This window comes from Palaemon carinicauda, chromosome 14 (assembly GCF_036898095.1).
Source record: "Palaemon carinicauda isolate YSFRI2023 chromosome 14, ASM3689809v2, whole genome shotgun sequence".
In the NCBI taxonomy this organism is placed as follows: Eukaryota; Metazoa; Arthropoda; class Malacostraca; order Decapoda; family Palaemonidae; genus Palaemon; species Palaemon carinicauda.
The window spans coordinates 87,785,979-87,793,478 of NC_090738.1; positions in this window are offsets into that span (position 1 = coordinate 87,785,979).

The window sequence follows — 7,500 nt, forward strand, 5'->3', positions numbered from 1 at the left end:
CACAACCTTCTCTCGGCCCGTCACATTGGTGAGCCCGGAAGTCGACTCGCTCCCACCGCCTTCCACCCCCGCCCCCCTCGCCCCTCCATCGTTGGTACTATGGCGGACTCTACGGAAGTTGCCGCTGTGGCTGCCCCATTGAAACTTCATCGTTTGCCAGCGGAGAGGTGTTTTCTTGGTTTCAGCGCACAGAAGTCCAGTTTCGCATCAAGGGCTTGACTCGCTCAACCACCAAAGCAGATAATGTTCTCGCGGCGATACCCAACGACACCTTCCCAGGAATATCCGACTGGCTTTGTGAACAAGGAGACACCCCAGTAGCGTATGACGCCCTCAAAACATACCTTCTGCAGCAGTACTCGCCGTCGCCAGCCGCCCATATAGCAAAGCTTTTTCAGCTCTCGCAACAACCGTTGGGGGACCAAAGGACTTAGCTTGCCCTCAGGGAAATGACCAGTATCGCTCGCCTTCAACCTGCCACAGTCTCTCCTCGTGAGGTGAACCTACTTCGTGCCCTTTGGACATGCCGTTTACCCGGACCTATACGCGCTGCCATACCTGATGGGTATAGTTTACCCATAAAGGACTTGATGACCAAAGCTGACGCCCTTATGGACAGCCACTTCAAGACCTCAATCAACGCCTCCACCCCTGACGAAGAAGATGCCTATTCAACGTCAACCGAAGCTGACATAAATGCCGTAGGACATACACGCCTACCCCGTGACGTGCTAAAGCAGCGACAAAGCTGCCCACCACCCACCAATCGCTCGCGCCCCATCAAACGTCTTCTACAGCCACTTACTACCTCCCATCCGCCGCAGTTTTTCTGCTACCACTTCAGATTCGGGGCAACCGCGAAGAATTGTGCCGAGGATTGTCAGTGGCCAAAAAACGTGTAAGTAGGGCATCGCTCGTGGCGGTGGCCTCCCGTGTTTCTAATCTTTTCTTTTTACATGATGCAGGAACGGGCGCGCGATTTTTGGTAGACACGGGCGCTTGTCGTTCTTTTTTGCCAAGGAAACTCTTCAAGACACGACGTAGTCTGTGTACATCTGCCGACGTCCTCTTGATAGCGGCCAACGGATCTGCGATACCCACCTACGGTTACAAGAACCTCAAATTATCGTTAGGAAACGGTAAATTCAATTAGAAGCTTCTCGTTGCTGACGTCACGTTGCCAATCCTCGGTGCGGATTTCCTCTCTCATTTCCACCTTCTGGTCGATGTCGCCCACCGACGATTGGTCAACGCAGACTCGTACTTGTCGACACCTCTTCAACCCGCCTCCTCTAACCTCGTTCTCCACATTAGCGCACCGACGGATGCCTATGCCCACCTCCTCACGTCATATCGGAAGTTTTCCGTCCAGAACTTCACCAAACGCCCATGGTTCCTGCCAAGCACGGTATTTATCACCATATCAAGACGACAGGACCCCCAGTCTTCGCAAAATTCAGACGTCTGGCACCGGAACGATTGGCAGCCGCCAAACAGACGTTCGCCGAAATGGAGGAAATGGGACTTTGCCAAAAGGCCTCCAGCCCCTGGTCGTCCCCCTTACACATCATTCTGAAGAAAGATGGTTCCCTCCGTCCGTGCGGGGATTACAGGCGCCTGAACATGCAAACAGAACCGGATCACTACCCCCTCCCAAACATTGCCGACATGACCTCCTACCTGCACAAAGCGAAGGTTTTCTCTACGCTCGACCTCCTGAAATGGTATTATCAGGTGCCTATGAACCCAGAAGACATCCCCAAGACCGCCATCACCACTCCGTTTGGTACAAACACCTTCAATTACTCCTGTTTTGGCCTTCGTAATGCTGGGGCCACGTTTCAACGTCTCATGGATGGCATCTTAGGGGACCTCCCTTTCTGTGTATGTTATGTGGACGACATACTTGTGTTCTCCTCCTCAAAAGAGGAACACCTCCATCACCTGCGCATCGTGCTCGACCGCCTGCAACAAAACGGCCTTGTAGTCCGGTACGACAAGTGTACCTTTGGCGCCAACGAAGTGTTGTTCTTAGGGCACCGCTTCACTCCTGAGGGAGTCCATCCCCTCCCTGAGAAGGTAGCAGCCGTTCAGAACTCCCCGTGCCCTCGACCATCAAAGCTCTGCATGAATTCTTGGGCATGATCAACTATTATCACCGTTTTCTGCCAGCCATTGCCGCCACTCTTGTTCCCCTCAACGCCTCCCTCAAGGGCAAGCCAATGGACCTGAAGTGGGGTCCCCTTCAAGAAGCAGCCTTCTTCAATGCAAAGAAGGCCCTATCAACTGCTGCGGCTCTCACTTTTCCTATCCCATATGCCCCTCTCCCTCTCTCCACTGATGCCAGCGATGTCGATATTGGTGCAGTACTCGAGCAGGTGGTCAAGGGCTCGCCCCGCCCATTGGCCTTCTTCAGCAGAAAACTGTCCAAAGCAGAATTGGGTTATTCTACCTTCGATCGAGAATTGCTAGCAGTGCACTTGGCTGTCCGTCACTTTCGCCATTTCTTAGAAGGTACATCCTTCGTCATTCGCACAGACGACATGCCTCTGGTGCACGCCTTTACTCGACAGTCTGATGCCTGGTCCGGCCGGCAATGCCTACATCTCTCCGCCGTGGCTAAATACAATTGCACCCTTCTATACGTCCCTGGGAAAATGAATCCCATTGCCGATGCCCTGTCAAGAAACACGTTGGCTACCGTTCAACTGAGATTGGATTACAACGCCCTGGCTGAAGCCCAATGACAGGATCCAGAGTATCAAGCATGTAGGACATCCTGCACGTCCCTCCGTTGGGAAGACTTCCCCCTCGAAGACTCCAACACCACCCTCCTCTGTGGCGTCAGTACTGGCAGACCGCGACCTTGGATTCCTGCTCCCATGCGCCGACAGGTGTTTGATTTCATTCATGGCCTTTCACATCCCTCGTGCCGTTGTACTGCACAGCTGCTGAAGGCAAAGTTCATTTGGCACGGCATTTCTATGGATGCTAAGGATTGGGTCCGCGCCTGTACTTCTTGCCAAATTTCCAAAGTATATCGACACACGGATTCTGGACTGGGCACCTTTCCTCAACCTCAGCGTCGTTTCGCACACATTCACGTCGACGTTGTAGGCCCCCCACCCACATCACAAGGACATCATACCTGTTTACTGTCATCGACCGGTCCAATCGTTGGCCTGAAGCCATTCCCATGAAAATTGCAACGTCCGCCTTATGTACATCTGCCTTACTCTCTTTATGGATTGCAAGATTTGGTATCCCTGAGCATATTACTTCTGACAGGGAACCACTTTCACCTTTCAATTGTGGACATCATTAGCGAATCTCCTGGGCATCACCCTACATCAGACAACGGCCTACAACCCCACTGCCAATGGAATGGTTTAACGTTTTCATCGCACCCTCAAAGCAGCTTTGATGTTCCGCTGCAAGGATTGCAACTGGTTTAATCGGCTTCCCTGGGTCCTACTGGGACTAAGGACCACTCCTAAAGACGCCCTCGACGTCTCGGCAGCTGAAATGGTGTATGGCGACCCGTTGGTCGTCCCTGCCGAATTTTTTCCTTCTACAACCTCCTCCGACGATCTCCAGCGCATACGTCACTTCGTGGGAAAATTTACTTCATGCCGCCAGACTTACAAGCCCCTAGCGAAGCATCATATACCAACAGACATGCACTCTACAACGCACGTCTTTCTGCGCAACGACACTAGCAAGCCACCGCTAACGCCCCCTTACACAGGTTTTTCCTTGTGATCTGCCGCAGTCTGAAAGCATTCCTACTAACCATTCGTGGCAAAGAAGAATGGGTCTCCATTGATCGTCTAAACCCTGCTTATCTTCTGCCAGATGTCCCCCCTACAGTTCACCTCTCTAGATCAGGGCGCCCTATTTAACATGTACAGTATGTCATTTTTAGGGGGGGAGCCATGTACCAACCGTGTGTCACACGATCGTACATAAATTTTTTTGTGTATATTATGCTTGTATCTGCGCTCTTCCCTTGCACTAAAAAGAACCAGAATAAACATGTCTGCGTTTTTCCTCTGTAACATTGTCTGTTTCTCAAACATGAAATTTCCTGTTGCCTTGAGGTTTTGTATATAAAGGAGAGTGTTCTTTAATAAAGTTACTCAGTTGATTGTTTCCTGACTTTGAGTCACAACCTTCTCTCAGCCCGTCACACATCTCTCTTTTTGAAAGGTATATGCTTTTTCTTCCTTGCCCTCTTAGAGATTTAATTAATAATTTTCTAACCAATTCTGACACCAAAGCCACTTTTTTAATTCATAGCTTTGTCAGCTCCATCTGCTTTACTGTCTAAATAATATCTCCAGTTATTCATAGCTTTTCTTTTTACCTCATTTTAAATACTTGAAAACTTAGCATGCTCTACCTTGTAATTTTTGTTACTTTACTGGAAAACAACATCAAATCTATTTCTGTTTTCGTCTCCTTTTTATAGTATCTCAAGTGTCATTTCATACCCATGGATTTCTCCTTGTAGCTATGTGTACCAAGACTACACTACATCACACCATTCTTCATTAAATGTCTGCTGCTCGTCTGTTAAGTCTCTAAGACTGCAAATCGATTCTTACATTCAATAGCTATTGTTTCTCAGTGCTCTTCACCTAAAAGTTTAGTTGTATCAAATCGATATATTCTATCTACTTTTCTCTTGGGTGCTTTCGGTTTTAATTTCAGTGTGGCAATGAGGAGCTGGTGATCATTACCAACATCCATACCTATATAGCTTCATACATTTTTTTCAGACTCCTCCCTATCTCTTTATTAATGGCAATGTGATTTATTTGATTTTTGTAATCGCCACACGATGAAGTCAATGTTTACTTGTGGATATGACAAGATTGTTTGCTGAACATAAACTTATGAAATGTGCTCCATTTTCATTTGCAACTTCGCAAAGACCGGCGACACCTATTAAATTTTCTATCCCTTGATTATTCCTCCCAACATTAGCAATGAAGTCGCCAATCTCAATTTTCATATATCTCGATGGGATCTCATTTATTACACTCTTGAGTTCCTTATAGTATTCATATTTCCTTTTTTTCAGGGGAATAATTTGTTGGGGCATAGCAAACTATAATACTCATATTTTACTGCTTTGATTTGAACTTTGCTAGTAACAATCTACTATTTACAGCTCTCCACTCGGTTAATGCCTTTTCTGCTCATGGTGTCATCATCATTCCTACTCGTTTTCTCCCAACTCCATCTGATCTTTCTGAGTAGATATACATAATACCTTAGTCTATATATATATATATATATATATATATATATATATATATATATATATATATATATTTATATATATATATATATATAAATATATATATATATATATATATATATATATATATATATATATATATAGATACACACACACACACACACATATATATATATATATATATATATATATATATATGTATATATATATATATATATATATATATATATATATATATATATATTTATATATATATATATATATATATAACTATATATATATATAACTATATATATAATATATTTATATATATATATATATATATATATATATATATATATATATAAATATATATATATATATAGAGAGAGAGAGAGAGAGAGAGAGAGAGAGAGAGAGAGAGAGAGAGAGAGAGAGAGAGAGAGAGAGAGAGAGAGAGACTCTTAATAATTCAAATTTGAAGTGAATTTAGTAAAATCCTTTGATGTCATTAGTTCCACGAGAAATCTTCGGTAGAATTTCAGGCGTGAAAAATACCGTAGCGTCTTCAAATTTATCATGTTCTGGAATCGTTTCAGGTTTTGTTATGCCCAGAGTTTGAAAGGATTTTGGTTAGGCCTAGGGTGTTTTAACTAATTTGACGTTGGCATGAACTTTGATAGAAGTCCTGTAATTTAAAATCACATTTTTTACTAATTGAGAGAGAGAGAGAGAGAGAGAGAGAGAGAGAGAGAGAGAGAGAGAGAGAGAGAGAGAGAGAGAGAGAGAGCGGATGGGAGTAAACCCGTTATTACTGCACAAATGCATCCTGAATAGTAAGAGCAGAGAAAGAGAATATAATAATTGTTTAACAAGGATAAATGAATGCCTAACTATCAAAATTAGGGAATAGATAGAGAGACGAAAAGAGGAACAGAAAGAGATAGAAAGTATCGTTAAAATACTCGAAAACTATTACCAAGGTTTTCCATGCAGAGTCAGTTGACTTTTTCATTGGTGTAAAACAAAATTATAAATTTTTCCGTCTGCATAAAGTCATACTCAGAGAGATACGAGTGCTTTACTAATTGATAATCAAGGCTAAGAGAAATTTCCATTCGTCATCGTAGAATTGGTTGTTTGCAATCCTCTCATTCTGTTATATTGTTTCATTTATATCATCAAAAAAAAAAAAAAAAAAAAAAAAAAAAAAAAAAAAAAAAAAAAAAAAAAAAAAAAAAAACAGGGAATAATCGCTTACTTAGGCATGATAGCAAACTAGGGAGATATTTATCAACATTTCTTTTTCTTTTTTATCAGAAAACTTTGGTCTATATACGTTTTGATAGTAATTTAGTATTTGCCCATTTTGTATTGAACTGTTGCTTGTTTGGTATAAATATCAGTGTAAGATTTCAGAATTTTTTACACTTATCCAGTTAATATTCTTTTTATAGAAAAGAAAATTTTTTAGACTGCTCAATTTTTTATATATTTTGTTACGTAGTAATTCCTTTTTTCTTTTTGTAAATCATTTTCCTGTTTTCCTTAGGTATTTCTACATTATTTCCATCATAGATCTTAATATTGTTATGTATATTTTGAGGAGTCTTTTAAGAAATTTTAATCTTTATAGGACTTTTATTTGCCTATATTTATTTCAATGTGATATGGTTTATTTCCTTGTGGGCCATTATAAACGTAAATATTTCTTTCCTAATCTTCTAACTTTATAGCTTATTTCTGGTTTGTCACCTCTTTATTTGTCTCTAATTTTATAATTTTTTTTTTTCGATTTTTCCATGAAACAGTATTGACACATTGTCTACTCCTGGCAATACAATTATCATTTATCAGTCGTTTTTTATTAATCTAATTTATCCTCGTTATTAATACCTGTCTTTAATCATTTGTAAACTTCTGTTTATTTCTTTCATTCCGCTTAACATTTTTACGCCACTTGGTATTGAAATAAATTTTCCTCCTACAAGATTTCATAAGTGATTTTGAATAATAAATTGATTTCATTCTTTATTTTTTTTAATTGGGGGGGGGGGGGAGGGGCGTGTTGTGTTGGTGTACTTACTGTTTATAGACTTTTATTTGCCATAATTATGTAAGTATAATTATTATTATTATTATCATTATTATTCCAAATTTTATTATTATTATTATTATTTTTATTATTTTTGTTATTATTATTATTATTGTTATTATTATTATTATTATTATTATTATTATTATTAAGTGTAGGT